The sequence below is a fragment of the Lepisma saccharinum genome, chromosome 25 (assembly GCF_977018435.1).
Source record: "Lepisma saccharinum chromosome 25, izLepSacc3.1, whole genome shotgun sequence".
Lineage (NCBI taxonomy): Eukaryota > Metazoa > Arthropoda > Insecta > Zygentoma > Lepismatidae > Lepisma > Lepisma saccharinum.
This window is the reverse complement of record NC_139253.1, coordinates 43,183,919-43,211,779: the sequence shown is the minus strand read 5'-3', so window position 1 is coordinate 43,211,779 and position 27,861 is coordinate 43,183,919. Positions and strand designations below refer to the sequence as shown.

The 27,861-nt window shown below is 37.7% G+C and overlaps 1 protein-coding gene across 4 annotated transcripts in view; it reads left to right on the top strand.

Annotated features, from left to right (window-relative positions):
- Nucleotides 1–27,861, top strand: part of LOC145978872 (uncharacterized protein CG43867) — a 936,647-nt gene that overhangs the window by 180,427 nt on the left and 728,359 nt on the right. The window contains exon 1 of one of the 4 annotated variants that reach the window (XM_083111769.1): nt 27,265–27,363. The exons of the other annotated variants lie outside the window; for them this stretch is intronic. The gene's annotated coding sequence lies outside the window, so the exon portion shown is untranslated. Of the gene's footprint in view, nt 1–27,264; nt 27,364–27,861 lie in introns of those variants that run through there. 4 annotated transcript variants of the gene reach the window in all.

Below are 27,861 nucleotides of genomic sequence, written 5' to 3'. Positions count from 1 at the left end.
GAAAAGTTGCATTGACAGACTAAAACTGGATGTAGAGAAGTGTGGGTTTTCTTTGTTAGGGATGGCTCAAAGGAACGGATACCTTAGACTCGGTGAGCCGCTCTCCTTTAAATAGGTATCGAGCAATTAAAAGAAATCGATATCTCATTACTAGAGCCCGGATTTTAGGCAAAATGCCTATTCGTTTCCGACGCTGGTAGACAAAAATTGAATACAAAAGTACACCGATCCGAAGGTTCTTAACATTCTGAACAATACTTTATGTTGCCTTTTTTTTGGCCTATTTCACCTTATGCTGCCTCTTTCAAACATTTTTGCCTTTTTTTTGCCCCTTTTGTCATTCCGACAAGGCATTTTTTAAAATTATATTTATCTTCTTCTAACCCTTGTTATTCAAATTATTATTTGTAAATATATTTTTAAAGATTTAAGAAGAATTTAAGTCCTTCTCTTCAATTTTTAATGCCTCTTCTTCAATTTTCACTGCGTCTTTCTGAAACTTGACTGCCTTTTTTTCGATATACACTGTCTTTTTTCAATTTTGCGTTGCCTTTTTCCCTGAACATCCGGGCTCTACTCATTACATGGCTGTATATATAGAGAAATAATGGGAAGCAACTTTCAACACTCCAAGGAGAGTAACATTTTATAGACTGTTAATAATAACTATTGCTTGATGTTAATGATTATATGTAAAAGGTTTACTAATTACTATTATTATAATATTATTATCATTAAACGTTTACAATTAATCAATAATATATTTATTATTTATAATCAGTCTCATTATTATTCTTCATTATGGGTACTGTATTTTCGAGATTTAAGAAAATCTACAAGATATGTCTGAATTTTCACTTTTTGTGTCTACATACAATTAATTATTGCAAATTATGACAATGTTGGTTTTCCTTAAGAAATTATGAAACTGCTTACGTCATGAGGATGTAACATTATGGTATTTGAAGAATAACTTGACTATCTATTATAAATACACCATAAATAAAAAATCAAAATTCTTCCAAGTAATGTAATGCGGTAGCTAAGTTATTAGGGCGTCTGACTACCATGCGAGGGACCCGGGTTCGATCCCTGGTGGGAAGAACTGGAATTTTTTCCACCTGATCAAGCGGCTGTTCAACTGCGGGGAGGAGGGGGTCACATCGCCCCACCCCACCTGTCGTGATCAAGAAAGTGTGGGCCCCTAACTCCACACCCCCTATACGCCTTCATGGCATGGTGCAAAACACAGGGGAGCACTTTCCTTTTTACTTTGAATGTAATGAAATGGTAATTACTGATTTGATTATGTAATTAATGAAAAATGTTTACTAAACGAATGGGAGGGGTGTGAGCCCGTTAAATCCTCCCGTTATAAAAGGTAAGAAGAGGAAAAACTGTATCAAAACTTTCATGTCAAGAGCCATGGTGCGTACAAGATCAGCATCGAACCTTCGAGTGTTTTGTTTTGATGGCCGAGTCTTACGCTGTCAGAACTCTTAATACATGGAAGTTATCGGTCTGTTTCATATTCGTCAGTTAGTTATACCCAGAATCAACAAGTCACGTACTGCATATGATGAATATATGTGTCTGTGTACTTTGTATATAAGCTTTTAGTTACATTCATGTAACTTGAAAGCTGTGGTACTTTGATCTGCGTTGGTCCGGTAGCTTTGCGGCAGATCGCACTGCGGAGACACTCCTCCTCAAATGAATTTTAGATGGGCCTGGGTTTTTGTGGAAAGCCGTTTAGTTTCGCAGAGATATTCGTGTTTTACTTAGTGCTAACTACAAAGGAACAAAAACAAGGATGACAGATGTTTCACAAAGTAGCATGCGAGAGGGCCGCAAATATCGTGCCTCAAACGAGATTTCTGGTGGTAAACATCCACTAGTTTCGCAGCCGACTGAACTCTGGTTTCATTTAAGCGTTTTGAACGTCGCCCGGGCTCTTTCATGTTTTATGGACTCTATGTCAAACGGAAGACGTCGTTCCCGAGTGCTACAATAGATACAGCACGGTGGTAGCCAGAGTAAATAACAATATTCTCCATTTCCGTAATTTTATATCGAATTCTGCTTTATCATGACAACCGTGATGGCCTGAAGTTTACCGAATGTGTATTTCCTCCATATATTCGTTTCATATCACCGTAAAAGCTTAGTTTCAAATTGGTTTTCGAGCTCTCATTTTTTAATTTATTATAATCAGCCTTTTACATACTGCTGGCATTTTACCAGAATAGGTATCATTCTGGAATTTTAAATGTATCTGTCATGTTTTGGGTGCTAGCTGTCATAGCCATAGCTAGAGATTTCTGTCCTTTTCGAGAATAGAATATGGCGACCCCTGCACTGAATTTGCTCTTCCCGTACTCCTAATTTACACTTCATTTTAATATTCGTGCGAAAATATCAATATATATAGCCTATATCTTAAATATCGAATATCGAAAATATTTCAAATATCGAAAATGTTACTTTTGTCTCAAGCTCACACGTTCCTCTACAATGCAGCAAGAATTGTGAAATGCGCGTTTGGTATTATTTATCTATTGCATTACAGTGCAGTATATCGCGTGCCATTATTACGGCATGCACATAATCGTTATTGGTATTTTTAATTTAAAAACATTGTAAAAATTATGCACGTGCTTGAAAGCAATGAATCGGTACAGAGGATAGAGATATTTTTCATGTATCGTAATGCAGCTGTGGTATATACCTTCATTTCATCAAAACCCCAAACACACATTCCTCGAATTTTCGAAATACTCCTCACCATACTATTGCAGGAGGCACAACTCGGTGTCATATATATTACACCATAATGAACAAAACGCGAGCAAAAAGAGAAAAATTAAAAGCCGTCTAATGGCTGTAATTTTCCTTCTTTTATAATTTACAGCGCATCTTAGGCTTGTTGAGTCCTTCTCCATTTTATCACATTGTTCTGTTTTCTCTAAGAAAAATCAAGTTACATTTATTTATTTCCTTTTCTTTTTGTCAGAACGTGCAAAACTAAGTGAGACAACTAAATAAGAACGGTACAGTTTTATTGCGAGAAGTTGTGTAGTTTAACGCTTGATGTCCGGATCTAGTTTCCTAAAACCAAGTAGAGCAGTATGATAATGCCTGTCAGAATAAAGTGAGAAGAAAATGTATCTGTCCTTTCTGCCACTCAGAAAATCCAGCCGTCCACAATCAACGTTAAACACCCCATTTATAGCCTCAATATTTAGTTTTTCAATATTTAACAACATAATTTCATTGGCTCTCTATTATGTTATTTCCATGTCCAAGTCATCGCATTCGTTGAGGATCCTTTATGTTACTAATTTAATTCTGTATGGTGATTATTTAACGATAACTGCTTCTTCGAATTTATCTTAGATCTGATTTTCCAATTGAGATACAAGTTTATGCTACTAAGTATTAAGAATGTCTTCGTAGTTGTAATGTAACCTATTTTTAATGAAACAAACTTAATACTGTTTTATTAATGTTGTTTATAAACATGCACCTGAAGACTCCTGATGTAATACGTAGAATAATTTCTTAGTTGCTTTATAAAAAATGTTTTGTGTTGTGTATAAGTACACACATCAGAACCTTTAGTTCCAGAACCTAACTTGGCTGAAGTTAAAGATGCTATTAAAAGGCTAAAGAATAACAAAGCACCTGGCATTGATTTAATACCAGCTGAGTTAATTAAATATGGTGGAAATTCATTAATATGTCAAATTCATAAATTAATTTGTTTAATATGGAATAAAGAAGAAATCCCTCAACAGTGGAAAGAATCCATAATTGTTCCTGTGTTTAAAAAAGGTGATAAAATGAACTGCAATAATTACCGTGGAATTTCTCTACTCTCAACAACATATAAAATATTATCTAACATTCTTTTAACAAGACTAACCCCATATGCTAATGAAATTATAGGTGATTATCAATGTGGATTTAAACGCAACAGATCAACTACAGATCAAATTTTTCACATCAGACAGACACTTGAAAAAAAGTGGGAATATAATCAAAATGTCCATCAGCTATTCATTGATTTCAAAAAAGCATATGATTCGGTCAAAAGAGATAAATTATATAATATATTAGTAGAGTTTGGAATACCTAAGAAGCTTGTTAGTATGATAAAAATATGCACCAGTGAAACAGAAAGTAAAATTCGTGTGGGTATTAATATGTCTGACAAATTTACAATTCACGATGGGTTAAAACAAGGAGATGCATTATCTCCATTGCTCTTTAATTTTGCCTTAGAATATGCTGTTAGGAAGGTAAACGAAACTAAAGGAGGACTAAAACTAAATGGTGTGATTCAGTTGTTAGCATATGCAGATGATGTAGACTTACTGGGGGATGATGTGAATACAATTAAGAATAATGTTAAAATATTTTTCAAAACTGCTAAAGAGATAGGTTTGGAAGTTAACAAAGAGAAAACTAAATATATGCTTACAGGCCGAAACCAAGTGTTAGGTAATAATCAAAATCTAATTATTGATAACAACTCGTTTGAACCAATTTCCAAATTCAAATACTTAGGAGTAATATTAACAAATGAAAATTATATTAAAGAGGAAATAAAAAGTAGGCTTAATTCAGGAAATGCATGTTACTTCTCTCTTCATAAACTTTTGTCTTCTCGTTTAATATCTAAGAAACTAAAAGTTAAAATATACAAAACCGTAATTTTGCCTGTAGTATTATATGGGTGTGAAACTTGGTCCCTTACATTGAAGGAGGAACATAAATTGAGAGTATTTGAAAATAGGATCCTTAGGAAAATCTTTGGACCTAAAAGGGATTAGGAGACAGGTGAGTGGAGAAGGTTACATAATTTAGAACTACATAATTTGTATTCATGTCCAGACATTATTAGAATAATTAAATCAAGAAGACTTAGGTGGGCAGGCCATGTGGCACGAATGGGAGAGGAAAGAGGAGTTTACAGGATTCTTGTTGGGAAACCTGATGGTAAGAGACCAGTAGGAAGGCCAAGACGAAGATGGAGGGACAACGTTGAGATGGACCTAAGGGAAATCAGTAGGGATGGAAAAGAGTATATAGATGTTGCTCAAGATAGGGACAGATGGAAGGCCTGTGTTGCTGCAGCCATGAACCTTCGGGTTTAAGAAGGCTAGAGAGTGAGTTAGTTAGTTAGTGTATAATCTTCAGTGAGAACATTTGGCTTCAAAATAAGCTGTAGGCTATGTAACAAATATGTTAACACCTTTCCAATTTACTAAAAGTTTGGCAAAATTTTAAGAATATGGATGCCAGTTGCTACGACGCCAGGTCTCCCGGGTTCGAATTCAGACCTGGGCATGGATGTTTGTAAGTGTCCATTCATCAATTTCATCATATCATCACTCATCCCCATCTTCGCAAATTAGCCGAAAGTGGCACAAGAAGCGAAGTAAAATAAAGCAAATCAATCAATCAATCTGTAGATGTCCGTTGCGAATCAGCAAAATTTTACAAAATTTTAAAGAAATCTTTCACACTTTTTTTCCCCTCTCAATTCAGCGCTATTGTATTTGGTGAATATCCATTCCTTTCCCTACGGTGGAACATTTGATACGGAAAATCGTATTGAATGCAAGGGTTGCTGCTCGTTTAAAATCAGAATCACTTGGTTTCTGGCCTTTCTTTCGAGTATTGCTGTTTAATGTTAGAAGCCATCATCGTGGAAACACTGCGTTTCCTTTCCCCACTTTCTTCCCTGGGGAGAAACGGATGTTCCGATCTCGGGGGTGAAGATTTCTAAAAACAGAAGAGTGCGAGGAAGAAGAGAGAACACGAAAAAAAAGAGGAAAGGATCTGAGTGGATAAGTTTAGAATGGGTCGCTTAAAGTACCTGCACATGGACATACATTTTTTTTGGGTTCTCTCGAATTCGTTCTTCTTATGTTTTTCCGCCGTCGCGTCGCTGCGTTTTTCTACCCCCCCCCACCCTAACCATCTCTTTGCTCCCGCGTTTCCATCCGACTTGCGAGAGAAAATGGAAGCTTTGAACGATCCTTGAAATCATTTTTGTGACTTTCTCCCCCTTCTTCCCGTCTTCTCTTCCCTCAGGAAGATTGCAGGGTAGAGACAAGATACTTCCAGTCCCTGCATCCATAGCAGATAGACAGACGGAAAGACGTAATAAGGCTTCTCCATCTGTGGCCAGGAGAGCCCTGCCCCAAACGATATTGAATGGGAAGAGAGTAAAAGGAACATATCCTCAGTGTAAGTTGTGAGACAGTTATTTCTCTCAGGGTCGTTCTTTTCTTGGCGATCTTTCACCGGAAGGCTTCAGTTTTACGCCCGTCGCTTTCCTAATCTTGAAAAGGCTTTCGTCGCAAATTACGCTGCCGTCATGTAATTGAATAGAGCTGCTTCTTTCGGGCTAATACGCCGTATAGCGGAGCGAAATACTCGTACACATATCATTTAATAGCTGTACAACACCCCCTTCCTTGGGTAAGACACTGATTGTATAGCTAGTCAGAACTCCCATAAGTAGAGTTGCAAAAAAGCTGGCTTTTTTGAATGGACGGTTTTTTCCGATAAAAAGCCGGCTTTTTTGGAAAGAAACGGAAATTTTGGCTTTTTTGGCTTTACCAATTACAGCTAACCTGTTTCACTTGAAGTTACTATTTTGAGTTTGCAAGTTTGTAATGACATATTGTACAACTAGCTAAAAAAATTACATGATGTAGCAGCCAAGATGAAGATATTGGCCAATCCCAATGGACACATATTGCTTAGTGGTTCAGATACAATTTTAACCGTAGCTTACCGAGGGAGGGGGGGTTGGGGCATGCAGGTTCACCACCTCTATTTTTTACATTTCTCCTGTTTGAAAATACATTACATTGTTCCCTAGGATGTTCACAATATTTCTGTATTACTTTTGTTCATTATAACAAATGTAATGCAACGAGGAGGCAAAATGTACTTGGTGGGGATATCAGGCGCCATCTTTGAATGTGTCTCATTCGAGACACTCATGCCAGTGACAGAGTACAATTGGTTGGTAATGATGGTAATATTTGTAATTATTGTATTTAATAAACAACTGCACTTCTAAAAACAAAAAAAGCTTTAATAAAAAATATTATGAATTTTGTGAGTTTTAGTGAATGATAAAATATATGTGAGACACTCATGCAATAATTGGTTATTATTTTTTATTAATGATTGTATTTTTTGTAATTATTTTAATTAATAAATAACTGCACATATATAATCAGCAAAGGAAGCAGTGATTCAATAATAAAATGGTTTCTTGAATTTTAGTTATAAAAAAAGGTGTGGGCCTGTGAGCCTCCCCCCGGTATGTAAGTTTCTTGTACGGCTAGGGTTAAAACTAAGCGTGTAGTCCCGATGAGCACATCTGACCATGAAATGGACTTAAAACAAGCTTTTACATGTTTGTATCTCAATTTAAATGCTGCTCTCATAAAATATGAAATAAATGTTAACATCATAGTACGTGTTCGATGTTGCGGGACAATTACAAATCTTTACTGTGTACAACATATATGCAGAAGTATACGTATTACTTGTATGTGTGTATATATCCTGTTCAACGGAGCTTTGAGACGAAAGCGATACGTGGCTTGGAAACCAACACTTAGAAGTAAATGTAACCTTTCGAACCAAAGCAACATAAGCTGCAAGTGCCGCTTGTCACTTGATCTGTACCGTTTTCTCAGGGAACTTTCAGACCAAAGCAACAAGTGACGTGCCACTTGGAAGCAGACCTTTCGAGCCAAAGTGTGACAACGAGGTAAACAAGTCACTTGCATGTTGATCGGACTATACTGTTTTCTCAATGGCGTGCATCGTGCTGCTTTGGTCTGTTGTTCTTGCATGCACAATGAATGTTTTACTTTATACTGAAGAAGATTGTGTCGCTTGTCATTTGTGACTTCAGTCTGAAAGCTCCTTCAACGGCGCGCATCATGTGGCCTAAGTCTTGTTTGCGCATGCGTGTTGGATGCCTGCTTACAGACTGAAGGGGCCCAAGTCACTTGTCACTTCATTTAATGTAACATCCCCCCCCCCACACACACACTGTCATGTGCTGCTTTAGTCTGAGGGGTTTCTATACTTAATAAGACTGTTTGCTACTTCATCAGAGATTAAGATATAAGTCTGCATGTAAATCACAGAGAACAAATTGCAAGTACTGTTGTTGGAAAAAGACCGGCTTTTTTATAGAAGGTTCCCTTCATAATCATGAGTGGGCCTCTGGAGTGGAATAAAGTAATGCTATTCCCTTGTAATAAGAAGGGGTCTGAGGTTCAATCCTCAGTGGAGGCAGAGTGCCTCGGATCTCATTTCAAACTGTAGGTCCAGTCCAAATTTCTTAAATAGATTTTTTTGCCATTTGCGGCCAGTCTTATTTACTTCTGCTTCAGTTTTAGTGCCAGTGTTTTTCAACCGCCAGACCGCAAACGGTCCGTTGCACCCAGGGGTTGACGACTAATTTAAATCTAATTTCATATTTGACAGCAAGTCTATACATATAATTGAACTATTATTATGCCATAGTTGATATTAATTAAGGCTGCATATTAATTTCCACATAAACTTTATAGATCAGAAATGAATGTATGTGAAATTGTTGGGATCAGGGCATCGACTTGCAAAAAATAAATTTACTGGTCTGTTGTCTCACAAAGGTTGAAAACCACTGCAACAAGTAGTCAAAATACGTTACTAGTTGCTCCGTGACCAGGTTTAGCGGCCATTTAACCAAATTATACACGATGTGCTGGAAAGCCAGAATACAAATATATTTTACTGAACACAAAATTTAAAGATATTTGATACTAGATTTTCAAAAGGTAAAGCAATATTTTCTTTTTTTGCTTCATGGACATGTTCGTATAACAAATTCAAACGTTGAAAATCATACTATTAGGTTTTATTAAAAATGCATACAAAACTACTCTAAAAAAATATGTTTATACTACATAGATATATTTAATAAGCCTACCAAATATGAAGATATTAACGAACATTCTAGACAGTCGACCACGTCCTGTTATCGTCATACTTTCGTTAATAATACGGGAGAAAAAATACGCGTGGAATGCTCTTGGCAACTAAATTCTTGTGTATGAATTAGGTTCATTATTATTATCATCATCATCATCATTTCTTTTCAAGATATACACACTGAAGCATTTGTATTTTTGATATTTACTTTCTGTTTTCTTCCGCTTTAAACTAATCGCGGCGATGATGATTCCATGAAACGACAAGGGGAACCCCACAAAACTTTCTTAGTGCCATCGACATGAGTGTAAGGAAACTTTCAAACCAATGGGACAAGCGACACGGAATATTCACACTGTCACACTAGTGACACACACTTCCTGTAAAATAGCATCCATTGTACATGAGGGTCGAAACAGCAAACGACACGTTCATATGTCGTATTCGCATGCTACTTGTTTTTTCGGTCGGAAAGAAGGGTGCTCAGCCCGAAGCGACGCGCTACAGGGGGAGTTCCCAACTAAGTGACAAGCGACAGCCTTGAAGCGGCACTTCAGTCTATTAGAAAGCGTTTGCTGCTAATTGTGCGAACACCAGATCTAGGCGACACGATAAGCCACACGTGTCGCTTTGTCGCTTGTGTGTCGCTCAAACTGGGCCATTTCCTCAATAGCTTGCAACGCGTTGCCGTGGTTTGTTGTTCGCGCATGCGTGATGCAATGAGTGTCTTGCTTTAGGGATATTGCGCACCAAAGCGGCACGCGACACTTATCGCTTGAGGATTTCACCAACCGAACGCTGGCCTGTGCTGCCCGTCATGCCTTTACAATGTGATATGTTGCTCTTGATTGGCTCGTTTCCAAGCAACATGTGTCGCGTCTCGCTTTGGTATGAAAGTTGCCTTGGACCGAAGGACCCGTGTCGCTTTGGTGTGAAATCCTCGTCTCGTTTGTCGCGTGTCGCTTTGGTGTAAAATCTCCTTGAGGAAAGGGTGCAGTCAGAGCTTGTGTCCCTACGGTTCGAAAGGCTGCATTGATTACGGACTGATCGCTTCCAAGCGACACTTGTGGTTTGTCGCCTCGGTATGAAATATCTCTCAGGATACTATTTATATTCTAATAACATAGAAAAATAAAACTCTAGTACACAATCCAACACCTAACGTCCGGAATCACATTGCGATGTTTCTTCCTGTGTTACGCATGCTATTTATTTATTAATTTTATTTTACTTTTCTTTCCAAATTAATGTCATTTCGTGACTGCAAATCACTCCACAAATATAACTGTTTCCATCAATTCACTTACCGCCTTTCTAGACAAACAAATCTACACAATATATTCCAAAAACTAAGCCGCATTACTTTCATAACAAAATTAGCAACTGGTCCGATCGCACTGCCATCTATGTTTGTCATCCGTCTGGGGAACTACACTCTGTAAAAAAAAAAAATAGCATCACTGTATTCTTATTACGGATGTTGACAATTTTGAGTTTCGCATGCATGCATCTTTCCTGCACAACTTGAAATCAATTGATTGAAGCATTGGTCTGGATTCACTGCGTAGTGTGGTGTTATTCTTTTGTTGATTTAGTGTTTGGAGTGTCCGCTAGAGGGTGTTGCAATCAGTTACTGCTGCAAGGCTTTGTAATCGGTTGTCAGGAATCTGTAAAACGATTGTTAGTAGTGCAACTTGTGACATGTTTTATGTTGCAACTACATGTTCATTATTGACAGTTTGGATACGTTATCATATTTGTGAAGTGTTCTGGTGGTGTGTAGTGTATTTGAGCGTGTTTTCTCGAAAAAAATGGGCAGAAAGTGTGACATTTCACCACGTAAGCAAGGAATGGTTCTTGCTTTGCATATGGATGGTCATTCTCAGAGAGAAATTGGTCGACAACTTCAAATGCATCAATCCACAGTTAGCCGCTGCCTGCAAAAGTAACAAGAACATGGAAAATTATCACTGAGAAGTCACTGTGGCAGAAAGAAAAAGACATCACCTTGACTGGATCGTATGTTAAAGGACATGGCACTGAAGAACAGAGGAATGATTTCACGACAAATTGCACATAAACTTAAAATAAGGTGGGAGTTAATCTTACTCATGCTACTGTAGTATCCCGACTAAAGAAACAGGGTGTTTCTAAACACGTCCCACGTAAAAAAACCAGACTAACTGACGCACATGCAAAAGCTAGACGTGAGTTTGTCACACGTTATGGCGCATGGAATGATACAGATTGGAAACATGTGATATTTTCTGATGAGAAACGATTTAAATTGCTGGGGAATAACAGCTCAGTTAAACTGTGGATGCGGAAGGGAGAAGAACTTGCAAAATCTTGTAGTTTAGAAACTCAAAAGTTTTGTGGCAGTGTTATGATTTGGGCATGTTTCTCTGCAAAAGGGATTGGCAGGATACATATTTGCACATGGACCGTTAAGGCTGATCAATATCTGGAAATCCTGAATCGGAAAGTTCTACAAACTGCAGGAGATCATTTTTCTGGACAGAATTTGGACTACTTTATTTTTCAAGACGATAATGCAACCTGTCACCGTGTTCAGGTGGTGAATAACTGGTTTCATGATATGAACATTGAAAGACTTTGGTGGTCGCCCAACTCTCCACACATGAATCCTATAGAAAACCTGTGGGCTATGATGTGCAAAAAACTTGGTAATCAGACGTACAGGTCAAAAGAGGAACTTATGGTAGCAATTGTACATGTTTGGAATGAAATTGAGGTCGAATATTGTCAAAATCTCATTCATAGCATTCCTCGAAGGTTGGAAGCACTTAGAAAGGCCAGGGGTGGCCACACTAAGTACTAGTCAATGTATTTACTTACTATCATTTCAAATTGACATATCATGATGCATTTAAAACCTTTGTTCAATCTTTTTACTTGTAAAAATTGTCTTTGTGCGAAAACGTTCCACAAGCTATATTTGCAATAATTTTGTTATTAGTTCTGTAAAGTGCATTATGTACGTAACTATGACTTAAATAATAAAAATATATTGTACAGATATAGTGTTTTATATAATTGTTAGGAAAACAAATCGACAAGTCGAATTAAATCAATAAAACAACTGATAATTCACGAGAGAAATGCTGACGACCAAAAATAATGAAGTGATGCTAATTTTTTTTTACAGAGTGTAGTTTCTTGGGTCGTTTTCCACACTACGTTATTCAAGGCCCTGTAGTTATAATTAAAATTACTTCAGCGTTATTTAGTCCAATCCAGCTTTCTGTTCAAATAACATAATATAGGCGTATGAAGTTCCAAATGATCGTTTTGTTCGTGTCTCGATTTATAAACATTCGTCTCGTTCACGGTCTCGGCTCCAGTATCGAAATGTACATGTCGGAGCAGAAACTTTCACAGCGTATAGAGATCATTATGGTAAACAACTTGTCTTGATAAAATGTTTCTGTTTGATGCTTCGTTTCGGTGCTACGAACTCGAGAAATAGGGCATTCTAGCGTTACGTGTGTGACATTTCACACATAAAATATAAGGTTCTAGACATGAAATTGTATTAAAATACATAGAATTTTGATGTACCTTGTCGTGTCTGCTAACAAATTAAAAATAAACCTTGAATATGATGACTAGACCTCGGATTTTAGGTTTTTAACCTATGTTTTCTTTACAGGTATGCAAGCAATAATAGGCTAAGTTATGTCAGCATTTCGTTAAAAAAACGCAACAACTGAAGAAGTTTTATAGTGCCTAAAAAACCTATTTTAGGTTTATGCGCCTAAATTAAGCCTTTTTTTTAGGTTTTTATATATTTTTAAAGGTTTTACAGGATTGTTATGTCGCATAGAGGTATTTGCTTTGTTTGCTCACGAAAAAATTCAACGACGAACGTGTTTGAAACGTACTCTCTGTCGATTTCCCTCCCTTCACGTGCATCGTAATTTTTCAAAGCTCTAAGCAAAGCAAAATGTCTGGTGCCACTTTTACCTGTACAGTCCAAATTGCATACTTCTGATCTGTGTGGTCTTGATTACTTTCGCGTTACTTCGGTGTTTTTAGCATTCACGCCTTGCAAACTAACATTTCAGTATTGAAGTTTGCACCACTGACTATATTTTTGTTGAAAGATTATTTTCAGCATATAAGAATGTTGTCAAACAAAATTGTGGAGATTGATTGTGGATAACATGAAAAAAGATTGTTGCCTAACTATACGGCGAGGAGTGGATTTTAAAAGCAAATTCCCAATGGTACGTTCTGTCATCGCCGTAGGGTTAGCAAACACACATAACGTTGTGCAAGATAGTGCGTATTTCAGGATATAAGTGTCCCATTTTCTTTGCCGGTGACTATACCTAATCAGCATTTTTTCAGGAATTTTGAACTACGAGTATTTTAATTTTTTTAACCTATTTCAGGAATTTTCGAGCCTAACTTAAGATTTTAGGACCTATTTTAGGGTTTTTCGAATCTATTTTAGGAATCTAATGGGACACTTTTTAGAATCTAAAAATCCGAAGTCTAATAATGGCATAGCTTGACGTGTGTGACGCTTTAAAAATGTGGCAAACGCGGCCCTCGTGGCGGTGTGGTTATCACATCGCGCTACGACGCCAGGGATCCCGGGTTCGAATCCCGGCCTGGGCATGGATGTTTGTGACTGTCCGTTCATTAATTTCATCACATCACTCATACCCATCTTCGCAATGTATCCAAAAGTGGCACAAAAAGTGAAGTAAAATAAGCAATTCAGTCAGTCAGTCAGTCAAAAATGTAGCAAAGTTTGACTTCATTTTTCTGTGAAACATATAGGCTGTAGATGCTAATAATTTGTATTGGTGATATATGCAAATTATATGCATTCACAAACATTTAAACCTTGATGCGATTAAAAAAACAATAATAATTAATTTTGTTGTTTACTTGGAGTAGGTCACTTTTCGTGGAATGCTCCAATACGGAAATTTATTCTAAATGTATACAGCCATGCAGCATAGGCTCGCAATTGCCGCTAATGCATTAAATTAATAATTGGTATAAAATATGCATTTTTCCATAAATAAATAGTAGGTGTCCGCTTAGTATGTTTGAAGTCTGAGAGAGAATAGATTTGGTTTAGGCAAAGCAAACGAGACACACTGGACATCCAATCCTCGTTTTCTTCTTGACATGACTCGAAGGATATGGTCTTGTTCTTGTCTTTTTACAAGTCCATCTCTGTACCATCCCTATAGGCAATGCAGTGAGGTAATAACTAACTCGAACGCTCTACTCTTCGAAGCTGAGGTGCTTCACTTTTTTTAGTTCACCTTGAAGGTACGGTACTGTGAAGAAGGGCTTAAGCAAGGAGGAGGCTTATGGGCTCCAAATCCTTCATCCTCTCTCAATACTGAAGAACCGAGTGAAGCAGATTGGTGAAATTGACATGCAGAAAGTCATAAATGAATAACTTATTTTTCTAGAGCGGAAGGGGAGGAAAACTAAGAGAAGAAAATTTTATAAATTAATTTAGAGTCACACTTCATATGTAATCACTGAGTACTTAAATTTCTCCTGGGCATTCTCTTAGTTCTATGCTATAACTTATATATGTATAATGTATGCATGGATGCGAGTTCAGCTCCCAAAAGTATCGCTTATTAGCTCATTGATTTTCTTGCCTCTTGTCATCTAAAGTTAATTTGTGCAGTTTTGACACCTTTCCTATGGGATATACTAGATTCGAAGTTCACTCCCATAAATATAATCCTGGGTATGCCAGTGATAACAATATACCTTTATGATATTAAAATCACGTTACTTCAACAGTTTTCTTGAGATAGAACTGCACTTAACATTTGATAAAGAAATCGAGGTTTGAATAGTTTCAACAAATTGAAGGTTTCGTAGGGGGTAGAATTTCATCATCAGATCTTCAGAGCGTAATGAGATATTGCATGCAATTTGTCTCCCAAAAGTCAATTACGTTTTTAAATGAGTTTGCTTTGCATTTCAAGGAGAGAAAAGTCTTTCTCTAAATTGAAATTCTCGAGGAAGAAAATCCTTGGTCTTAGAAGCGCTCTCGTATTCTTCGGTTCGGAAGAATCCTTGTGACGGGATTTCTGACCTTCAAAGTGTGAAGTCAGGTGTTTGTGGTTTGTTGCTGGGTGGATTATTGAGGGGGAGGAAGGGGTGTGGGTGCAGGGTTGATTGTGGCTTTAGCACGAAAGTTTCTTGAAGTTTAATTGAATTTCATTCCTTTCTGTGTTGCATTACACGAGTCTCTTCCGCTGTTATGATTTGAGTCGGTTCTGACGTAATGGAGAGGAAAATCCAAATTTTCCGAAATTGCTTTTCGTGTTTCATAAAGCTGTAGCGATTATACGAGGGCGGGCTGAAAAGTAATGCCTGCTATTTTTTGTGACGGTGTAAAGACATTTTGGATTTTGAGCAACCATGCATTGTACTCTTCAGACTTTCCCCTTTCTCCATTCCAAGTTTTAAACTTCTATCACCATGGGTTGCTGAACTAGAGCGAGGAAAATAGCAGCATGTAACCATACTATGTCGGTGCACCTGAAACCGCGTGTGGTGACCGAGTTTCTAACTGCAGAAAATGTGTCCCCAATTCACATTCATCAGAGAATGAAGGCTTTTTATGGCAATGAATGTGTAACGTGCCCCTGCCGAGGAACTCTCAACGTGTGTGTGAAAAAGAACTTCTTGGAGAGTTCCTCAGCAGGGGTTTTCATTGTGAGCATGAACAGCCCAACATCATACAGTACTAACGTTACACATTCATTGCCATAAAAAGCCTTCATTCTCTGATGAATGTGAATTGGGGACACATTTTCTGCAGTTAGAAACTCGGTCACCACACGCAGTTTCAGGTGCAACGACATAGTATGGTTACATGCTGCCATTTTCCTCGCTCTAGTTCAGCAACCCCTGGTGATAGAAGTTTGAAACTTGGAATGGAGAAGGGGGAAAGTCTGAAGAGTACTCAAAATCCAAAATGTCTTTACACCGTCACAAAAAAATAGCAGGTATTACTTTTCAGCCCGCCCTCGTAAATTTACTTAACCCTTAACTAATGTCGTGAAAAAATGTTACACTACTGATGTCGTGGGTCCACTGGACCCTGTTTTTTCAAAATTCCATAAAACAAAATTCGTTGATTCTGAAATCAACTGTAACACATATTCTTAATATTTGGACCTTTATTTATTCACTCTTAATGAACAATGTAAATAAGACCTTACAATCAGGTTATATATATCCCTCTTTCTTAAAGAACAATTAATATAATAATAAATCTGAAAATATTCTTGAAACTAAGGTTTGATTGTAATAATGCTTTACATTTTGTTTTGAAGATCAACACTGATTCAATAGTGGTTTTTTTATATACTTGATACGATTTAGTCAAAACTGAATATTTTGACGTAATCGAGTGTTCAAAAGTGACAACCAGCATGTAGATATAATTTTAGTATCATCATCTGTATAATTTCACTTTCCGTAATATTGCCGTAGAATTGTTCCCCAAAAAATATTTTCCACCTAACTCACTATTGATTGCATCAAAACCACCAGTTACTCACTCGCTGTAGAACAGATTGTCTTTTGCTTGTTTGTTTGATTTGTTGTTTTAAGTTCACTTTATGGACAGGATAATCAGGAGGGTGCAGTTCACTAGCCCACAAAAAAAAAGTGTCCGCTGGTGGTATATGAAAGATGTCATGAGCGCACAACATCCAATGCTGCGTTGGCACATCTATGATTGTGTAATGTCTGGCCTGTGTAGAGGATCGTTTAATTGCATAAAAAGACAAATATCAAGAAGTATTACACATGTTTATTATAACAAAACTTTCATGAATACAATGTTAGGTTAGGTAGGTTACGATAGGTTAGGTTACGCATTCTGTAATGAACCTGAAAGAAAGAATTTAACAGTTGACACATCATGGCAACATCGCCATGGATTTTGTGCGCTCGTGGTAGATATTTTTAACCACAAGCGCACGCGGTCTTTTGTTTGTGCACTCCCGACTCACGGCCAATCAGGACTGATCCTAAAGTTTAAAGCGGAATCAGAACCACTGTGCAGTGTGCTTCCGGTACCACTTGATTACACGGCGACAACGTTATCACTGCGCCATCGGGGAGGCCCCAGTTTGTCTTTTATTTTTCACACGTTTCAAAAATATAAATACGAAAGTATAATTTGAAGAAAGTTAGGAATTTGATACAATTAATTGCGATGCTTCCAAAACAGTTAGCATTCCGAAACAAATATTTGAATATGAGTATTTAGCGTATGGTCTTTGAAGTACAGTGTCCAGGCGGTAAGCTCGCACCGAACTGACCGCTCGCTGGCCTCCACAAATGCAAGCGAGTTGCTAATTTATAAAAGCATTGAATGTATATTTTGTGGGAAGACTTTTAAAATTGTCTTTCAACACATTAATAACAATAAAATATGTCTACATCATAGTTGGTCAATATTATTATACAGTATTTGGCTCATTTTTATTGAAATCGCTCTCTTCTGACGGTGCAGATTGCAAAGGATCTCGAACAAACATTGAGACAATTGGAAGTTACCGATTATTCTGCACGAGTTCATTGTTATAAACTCTAGGGCCTCTTAGATGGCGCAGTGGTATCGTCGTCGCCTTGTAATGAAGGGGGCACATAGTGGTTCGGATCCCACTTTAAACTGTAGGTCCAGTCCCGATTAGCCTTATTGTGCATAAAATGGACTTAAAACACCAACTCAATCAATCAATGTTATAAACTCTATGAAAAATCGTGTTTTCCCTATTCATCTCGTGAAAACGTCTGAAGTATACATTTAAATTTAGACAACCACAAAATATTATGTTAAGAACTTCGATTCTTTTATTCTCGAGTTTGGAGAATGTGGAGCTAAGTAACAAAAATAAAACGTTAAATTCAAAGTACTATGCCCTCCCCCATAGATACATGCGAATTTGCATTGAAAAATTTAAATAATGGAATAAGTATTAGTAATACGAAATGTTTCATGGTATATTCATCCTAAGAAGAGTATTTATATTACAAACATTTAATATCTAAAATATATGTGTGTGTATGTAAATAATTGACATTGGCTTTATCTTATCATAATCACTGAATTAGTAAATATTCATTGTAAATATGAATGAAGTAAGAATATACATCGCATTAACTACAATAGTCTTATGTTAATACGACATTCAGTATTCGCATTTGATTGACCTACAGAGAGTTTGATCGTTTGTTGTATGATTCTTTAAAGTGAGAATAAGTACTGATCCACACTCTTCGCTTTGAACCAACACGATAGAATCTATCTCGTTAGAGATTTCCGTTGCAAATATTTTCTGACGCCCTCACAAATTTACATATTCATGATATATGGTTCGGGCAAATTGGGTATCAAACGAAAGCATAAATCACCACCCGCCGCCAATTTTCTGTTGGTTTTTCAGTGCGGGCTTCCAATTTATTATGTTCAGGTAAGAACATTACTCTTGGCATTTTTGGTGTTTGCACTGTGTTGGTTTCTATTCACAATTCTAAAATATAGTGATCAAACAACAGCATAATTGGCAATGATCACTACATTTCTAGGACGTTATCCTTCAGCCTGAAGTAATACTATTTTTTTTACTAAATTCAACACTAGGAAGTCATCGTAAATACCATCGTAGCTCGTGCACGTAGAAACCAGTGTGTGAATTGACACGAATATGTTGACTCCAGTAACCACATTAAAGTAGATTGACTGCTAATAGCGCGCTTTTTTGTGCACTGAAAATGCATCAGTTGTCGAAATCAGACACGAGAACAGACTGGGAGAACAGCAACAGGCTGAACATCGCCCTTTAATAAATAAAATTTGAATTTGAATTTGAAAGAAGCGAGAAGTACACGTTTAACCGTGTCAATAAATGCATCAACCTTCTTTTAAAGCATTTCAAGTTAGAAGTGTGTGTACAGAAGATTGCTTTTCAATGTTTTAATGCCGATTACAAAGTAATTAAGTATTTTCATTTGTGAGGATAAACATCATTTTCTATATTTGCTTCGTAAATGTATGGCCAATATTTAGGCACATGTTGCTTGCGTCCGCTGACAAAATTTCGACCTGCTAGTGTTGCCAGCTAATGTGATATGCCCCTAAAATGCCACTTTTTCACTTAATGCACATAATTGCCAGTCAGAAATCCATCAAATGCTGCACATGACCAATATTGGTCGGAAATGACAGATTGGCATGGCGTCAGTCATCAGAAGTCTAATTGTGACCCTTCGATAATTTCTTATTTATTTTTCTCACCGAAAAGTGGCATTCTGGAAAATTTTTAATGCTGCCTTCCGCCAGTTATTATTTTATTTAATTTTCTGTATGGGGTAAGCCGATAATGTTAAGTATTGAAAAAAAATATATCTATATGAGAGCCCTTATAATGCAAAAAAAAACTTGGGTTTAATATCTCTTACGGTTTTCATGGTAGTATAAATTTTCAAAGTTTGGGTTACGCGACTTTTGAAACACACTGTATAATTTTCTTGAACTATGAAGAGGTGCGTCTCCAAATTGTATCAACTTATGACGTCATGATTGACACTTGATCAAATAACCAATCAATTTTGCTTCCCCCGTTACTGGTGCGCTGGCATAACTGCAATCAGGCTGATATTCAGGACTAACGCTTCTCCATGAAGGAGAAAGTGGTCAACCGCCCGGGGCCTCGCGCCTGAAGGGGCCACGCCTCCCATGGAGCTTATACGAAAAATGTAATAAATGGAAGTGAGAAAAGAAAATGGAAAAGGAAATAAAATTAAAACATTTTGTTCTTATCTGGCTTTAAATTCTAGTTAAGCGTTAGAATTTGAATGAATAGGTACTTCAAATCTGGCGTAACATAGAGGCAGGAGAGCCCAAAGCCTAAGGTGACCCGAAATAAGTGAAACATTTTTAAAACTTCAGGATAGCTTGCTTGGATATTTACCCATTTATTCTTTTCCTGAATAAAAAGACATTTGCTTTGTCTTTTCATCTTTCTGGTGACATGCATTCCAGATTTTAATATGTTAACAATAAATCACTACCAACTGCTACGGAGCAAGGTGTGAGGCATTTAAATGCTTGCGTTGTTTTCAACTCAATGACGGTTTAGATAATATTAGTCCTTCCTTCCTTCCTACAGCTTCAGATTTCAGCCCCCGGAAAACAGAGAAATACATTTTAAAGTGAGTAAAATTATTAAATATCATTATCGTCAGTAATTTATTATTATTTAAATATGATAATTTGCTGACGTATCCCTGAAGATTTTGTATCGATTCACATTGAGATTTCAAATTTGAAGAACGGATGGGAGCCTCGCATTCTGATCTCGCTCAGGGCCTCGCGATATGTTGCTACGCCACTGGGAGAAATAGTTATTCTTCGTGCACTATATTTTGTTTCTGAAGGATTTCTTCCTCAAGAAACCTTTCTTGTAAAGGGCTCATATTCGTTCTAACTCACGTTTTGTCCCTTGAGTGCTGTCCGTACCAATGCCCTTTGAGGTGTTCCACTTGCTCGTGCATTCAGGTAATATACACCCACTTGTTAACGTGGGATGGAGAAGAAGTGGGTGTCGTAAGCTGTTTAGCTCAATCTGAGCAACGAACAGTTTCAAAGATCTCCGCATTGGTGCACAGTCACGCAATATATTCTCAAACCTATTTCCTTTAATGTTTTCCCACACATTTCCTTCTTTATTTATTGGAGCAAGTGACACGATTGTTTTAAGTCCACTTTATGCACAAATAGGCTAATAAAGACTGGACCTACAGTCTAAAGTTGGATCCGAACCGCTGTGAGCTTCCACCGGGTACCGAAGACTGAATTCCACTCTGAAAATGGTTGTTGTGCCTCTTTTAATTGTTAAGGATAACGGGCTGGGAAATATGAATGTTTCTTGTATTCGTTCCATAACCTGCCGACCTCCAGGGTGTAGTGGTTATTACAGCGCTCAACGATGCCAGGGGTTCCGGGTACAAATCTCTGCCTGGGCATGAGAGTTTCTTTGTGACTGTCTATTCATTAATTTCAACATGCCATTACTCATCCTCATAGTCGCGATTATCCAAGAGTAGCACAGATACAGGGTGATTGAAATTTATTGCTGGGATTTGTGTGACCTGCAATTTCCAAACTGGAAATAACAGTACAAACCTGCCTACAAAAAGAGTATATATCAATCTTTTTTCTGGAAAGATAACTATTGGTTAATTTACTCCTATGTGTGCACAATATATGCATGTTTTCATTTGCGTATCTTCACGCGAAATAATTGTTTTTCGCCCCATTACTCACTTCGCGCGAATATACTTCCACACGGAAAAAAGCACTGATGTTAAATCGACGCGGACATTGGTCCCAGAAGGTCCACACCATATTGTGGTCAACGTTTAATATCAGCCGTGTTAAAATGGCATTGATTAAAAGCATTTGTTTGTGTTATTTTAACACCAGAAACCTTGCCCAAAATGTGTTGTGGGCCTCCTGGGAGCACTGCCTGTATCGTTATACCTTATTATTAGTAGTATTGCAGTGCGGTCAGGGGCGTGATGCTGATCACATCAACTCCACTCATGACCGGATCAAGAAAGTTTGGGGCGTTACCCCCACACTCCCTATACGCCTTCATGGCGTGGTGCTAAGCACAGGGGAGCACTTTACCTTTTTTTAAATAATATTACAGTGCAAGGGACGACCGGCCTAAGGCGTCAAAGCAATAAATTTTCTGCGAAGTGTTAGGTTTTCCTGCTCTTTTCTGGTCCTGAACACTAACCAGTCTCTTGTTATAGCTTTAAACATAGCCTATGGATCTTTTTCGTGTCGAGCTACCATTGTGAAGTATGACGTCATAATCAGGTATCGGTGTGGCGAGTACACTGTTGTCATATAAAACTCGTTGAGTTACCATCTTCTTTCGGCAGATTTTTTTCCCTTTGTTGAAAATTGAAGGTCAAGAAAACCCATAAAACAATTTCGAATCGCCTTGTATGCAACGGATACTACTATCTCAGAAACACCATATTACAATCTATGCAGCTAAATAGTCGTATACGACAACTTTCTTAAATACGGAAGGATAATAATTGGTTGACTCATAAATTTGATTAGCCAGCGTATAAGACGCACCCCACTTTTTTGTACATATTTTTGAAGACACAGCTTTATCACTGAATATTGTATTTAATTAAGAGCATTTCAAATATAATGTAATATGTAGGCCTACTTTCAACAAATAACTTACTTAATCTTCCTAGGAAAGAATACATTTAGTCTTCTTCGTCAAACCCCTGAGTCACCACGTACAGAGCTAAATGAAGTCACTTGAAACCTCTTCTATATCAGAATCTGTCCTCATACAATAATAACTCGTCCTCTATACCATCCAGTGCAAGATAAAATTTTCAGAAATGAAGGTTTTGAAAAACTGAGTATCGACGTATAAGACACACCCTGTTTTTCAGACCTATTTTTAAAGGGGAAAAAAGTCGTATACGCCTGGAAATCTGCAAATAGGTTAAATGCGACGATGTGATGATAGGACGGATGAATAGAGAAAAGGTGAGGTAAGCATTCCTGACGTTGTATCCAACATTCTCTTCGAGCATTCTGAGTAGGGGTGGCCGACCGCAACCTCGGAACTTTTAACTTCTCGACTCCTCGACAACACATAATATAGACAATATGCATACCATTTCCAAATTTTTGGTATATGTGAATTTGCCCTTTTGTTTATTCCCGAAGTAGGACCCAGAAGATTAGAGTTCCATGTATAACGTTGGAAAGTTACTTGATATTACGGTAACAGTGTTTTGTTAACAACTGTTATCTAGATATCTTGTCACAAATCAACCGCCAACAGACATGCCGACGAGCGAGTTAAGTGCCTTTGAGTGCTTTTTAGGAAGGGAAAACACTGATAACGCTCGATCTCTATGTGGGCAATGGAATTCACATTCTTTTAGAGAAAAAAGCGTATTTCCCTTTCTCTTGCGTAATAATAATTCAACTGCCTATCAGGGCTTCGGAGCTAGCCTTGGACCATAAAGATCCATTGGGCCAATAGGATTCGCCAGATGAGTTCATGTCTGTCCCCACTTGTCAGTGGTGCTCATGTTTTGATATTGAACCGATGATTTATTGCGTAGATTATGAGAGTAGAGCCATTGTAGGGCATTGAAATGGAATGTACGGCATGGCGCCAATGGGTGTGAAGCGAGACACTGATTAACAACTTTTAGGTGTAGTCTGTTTGCTGTAGTACTAGAAAAAAGAAAACGTTAAGCGTTTTGATTAGGGACGTTTCTCCGACTTTAGTCATTATTATTATTATCTTAATAGGGTTACAATTAAGCCGTACAATATTAAATTTAGTACATTATTAATACAAGTAATGGCTTGATTCCCTATACGCGGTAAATACGCAGTAAATGACCCTTCGCTCAACTTACCGGCGAACAGTGAGACTTAAAGGGCCTAATCTGAAACCATCTGAAACGTGGAATACACCCCCTCACTCCCAGACAGTATACAGGTTTTTTTTTCGAGTTAACAAAATATATTAATATAATAATGGTGCCCTACTGTTTGTAAGGTGTTCAGAAAGTAATGGACACTTTGTACTATTCAGCAATGAGTCAGTGAATCGCCAATGTTATCCACAGCAAAGTCCTGATTAATCTTATTGTGCATAAAGTGGACTTAAATAAGAAAAACAAATTAATCAAATCATACAACCATCGGTGGATTATTGAGAGGGGCGATGCCGCCAGATCTAGACGGTGAAAACCAAGAATAAATTTCATCACTTTAAAGTTAACGGTAATAGCGGCACCCCCCGCCCCTTTTAAAATTATCAAGCCCTCGTAAATTTAGTTCTTTGAAAGTCAACTTTAGCTCTATTTAAGGTGAAATTTAGATCTTTTATGCGCATCATACTTGGCAACACTGCCAGGATGCCCGTAGGAGACAAGGATAAATGCATTACGCTTATGGGAGCATTATTAAACATCCAATGGCGTAGAAAAGAACACGGGCGAAAAAAGAACACATTGAACAATTTCTTGGTCGTAGCCAATTTGATTATCCTTAACTTAGGGTGACCAGATCCTTACCAGCAAAAAACAGTACACACACATACTATGACAAACTTTCTTCAAAAAAGGAAAGTCATAAAGGACAAAAGTTTTAAAAATAATTATTATTTTATTTGATGAATCCCCAAAGTATATGAGTGGCATAAAACAAAAATGAAAACTAAATGTATTTAAAATTTGACATATTAAACAAACTACAGTTACACTTTAAGTCTTTAAAACAATTCCAATAACTTCAAATTAACAAATATTTCATAATCAAATGTACCAATATTTAAGTATCATCCTTAATGGTTCTGTACTTTTGCTTCGAGTGAATAGCATGTAATAACTTTGTATTTTCCATAACCATATCATGGAATTCACTACAGGTACAACTGAAATTATATTTAGTTATTGTTAGGTGTTTCAGAGTTTCAGTTTTCAATTGAGATTTCTCAGCAGTCCATATGTTATTCATTAATGAGAAAACTCTCTCAGTGGGTGCATTTGTGGCTGGAAGGCACGAACTGAACTCTACAATATCAAATATCTGATAAAAGGAAATACATTTTTTCTGAAAATATTTGAATATCTCAACCCATTAGTGTTGCCCACGAGACGAGACTTTGGCCTGTCTCGTCTCGTGGAGTCTCGTGGAAATGCTGTCTCGTCTCGAAAATATTCGTTTGTCTTATGACACATGGTCAATGTCGTCTCGTCTCGAATTTTTAAAAGCCTGTCCCGTCTCGTCCCGTGGGCAACACTACAACCCATCTTAAATCTACTCTGGTTTGAGCAGTGTTCCATGCTTTCAATTTTTCAAGAGTAGCATACGCTCTTACATTTGAAATTTCATTATTTCCTGACCATTTGTTGAAAAATTGTACGCTATTTTGCACCCTGTCCATTCGATCATCGAATCCAGTTTTACCCAATCCAACACAGTCATTTCAGAAAAGGCAGAGGACCACTGTTTAATGTATTCAATACAAGTTGAATTCCTCCAGACTTTTCAGTTTCGACTGCACTATAAGAGGCAAAAAAAGGCAGCTATATCTGCCAACTAATTTTTGTTTAAGTTCTGCAATCAATGCAGAACCTTCCATTATAGAAACATATTGACCCTCTAGAAAGTGAACAAAGTCATTAAAAAGTGCTGCATTGGAATGGGTAAAGTAAAGCCATATTTCAGATAGGGGGTCCTCAAAGAACATTTTAATGATTGTGGGACACTTGTCCTGTGATGGAAGGTATGATTTCATTGCTGGATAGAGTTTAAGTATGCGCTCTGCGGCTGGCAACAAAAGAGAGCCACCTAGTTTTGCTATAAGAAGCTTTGAGAACTCTATCTCCACGAAGTCACAAAATTCACGTAAAGCATGTTCACGTATTGTATATATGTAAAAATATGAGTATATTTTGTGCACCACACTTTCTATGCAAATCGGTAACCAGTCCATTGTAGTTTGTACACAATTATTCACTATATGTGCAGAACAACCTACACCTACAATTGGTTTGTTTAAGCATTCCTGAACAATACTGTAAACATTTTTTTACCTTTTGTTGCTGCTCCTCCAAAGTTGCAGTTGGTGTTGTCAGCACATAATCAAACAACTTTAGTTTCAATGTTGTATTCATTTAATGTCTTCAGGATATACGAGGACACAATATCGGACGTTTCACCACACTGATCTTGAAAATCCAGAACTTTAACGTACACTCCGCTCAAAGGAAGAAAGTAGCGCACCAACAATGGAAACAATTTCGTAGCTTTATGGTTCGACGAATCTGTGTAAACTGTAATGTAATTTACCTGATCCAACTCTTTCTGAAGCTCTGCAATTGCATAGGGGCTTATCACATTTGTCACGATCGCTTCACATTTTGTTCTTGCACAAGCATATTGTGGTTCGAAGCACTTCTTAACAAGTTTCGAACTACAGTCTGTAGAACGAAACGATTGATTATGTTGCACTGTATGAAATGCAAAACACGCTTCTGCTGCTGCCAATTTTTGTTCTGTAGGCTTAAAATTCTTGTTTCGAAAAAATGTAGAAAGAGTAGCACTAGATGCAGCAGCAGCGTCGGCAGATTTGTGTTTTGCCGTTTGCAGATGTCGTGTTATTTCAGACATTTCACTGTTTGCAATTGAAAACTCACCTGAACATTTTTCACAGTGACTCCGACCACAACTGAAAAGTATGTACTGCATAAACTGTTGACATGGAAAAAACAAAAGAAAATATAAATAGAAAATAAATATTTGGACTTCGGAAACCGAAGTAGAAATAAGGACATTTCGCAGGACATATGTGAAAGAAAGGACATATCTTAATTTTATACATGGCTTCACATTCTGCAGGACAGCCCATCAAAAAAAAAAGGACTGTACTGCGAAAATCAGTACGGATGGTCACCCTACCTTAACTTGGAGTTGATTCCCCATAAGGAATACATAGGATTCTGCAAATACTTAATCACCTTTTTTAATCGTCGTGTCGAGCTTAAGAATCAACTTAGAAAACCGCTTCCACTTGCAACATGGAGAGAAATGCATACTCTTTTGTACAGACTTTTTTTTAGTAGTAGTAGCAGTATGCATTCTGACGATATTGAAATAAATGTACAACTGGTGCGAAACTGTCACTCTTCCCTTTAAAGAAGTTTTAACGTGCTAGAAACAACACGCCAGTTCTTCACGGTGACTGAAGGCTTGAATGATTGAAGACTTATCAGAACCCGAAAGTTATTTTTGTCAGGGAAGAGAGCGTGGAGCATTGGTGGACGGCATTGGGCAAGACACGGGGCGAACGTTTTGGCACTATTCTTATGAACGGGTCGGCCTACTCCAAGGCGTGTTGCTGAAGCCAGTCAGTCATTTCAGTGGGAAGCAGCCCTTCCCCGCCCCGCCAGCCCCTTTCCCGTGCGAGGCTCTTGACGTGTCTAGCTTTGTGTCAGTTGGCAGCTGAGGGACTTGGGAGGGAAAGGAGGAAAGGGGGGGGGAGAGATATGGGTATGTTGAGGTCGCACTAAACCCACGTTCATCAGTCGGTCTTTGAGTGTTGTGCTCCGTGCTGTGTTCAGGGAAGCCTTTTTTTTCTGTGCGTGCGTGCGGATGTTTCGTGTCGTGTGTGCATGTGTGGCTTTTGGATTGTGCTTGGTGAAAGTAAGTGTGGATGACTCTTTTGGATCGCCGTGGTAAGTTAATGAGAGTTTGTCTCGGCGTGTGCTTTCACGTGTTGATTTTTTTATGGGATTTTTTTGTACAGCAGAAGCATTGATAATGTTTGTGAAGATAGGGGCCAAGGCCGATGCCGGTCATTGTTAACAATAGCTTCGTTGACAAGTTCTGTCATGATGCAAGGACGTTCTGTTTCACCTTTGTAGCAATGCGATGTTGATAAAGTTTATTTTACGTCGCTTTTCTGTCACGTTTGGCTAATCGCGACTGAAGTGGATGAATGGTGAAGAGCGATGAATGAACGATCACACACACACACACACACATGAACGACACAACGCAAGACCCACGAAGGCATACCCTGTCTGTGGATCCAGGCGCCAGAGCATCGTCTGCCCAGGTTGTACAGTGGGATCCATGAGTATTACCGTCTAAATTGTCCATGATTATTTTCATTATTTTTCCTATTATATCCTATGTGTTTTTAAGCGATGGATTTATATGTATGCTGGTGC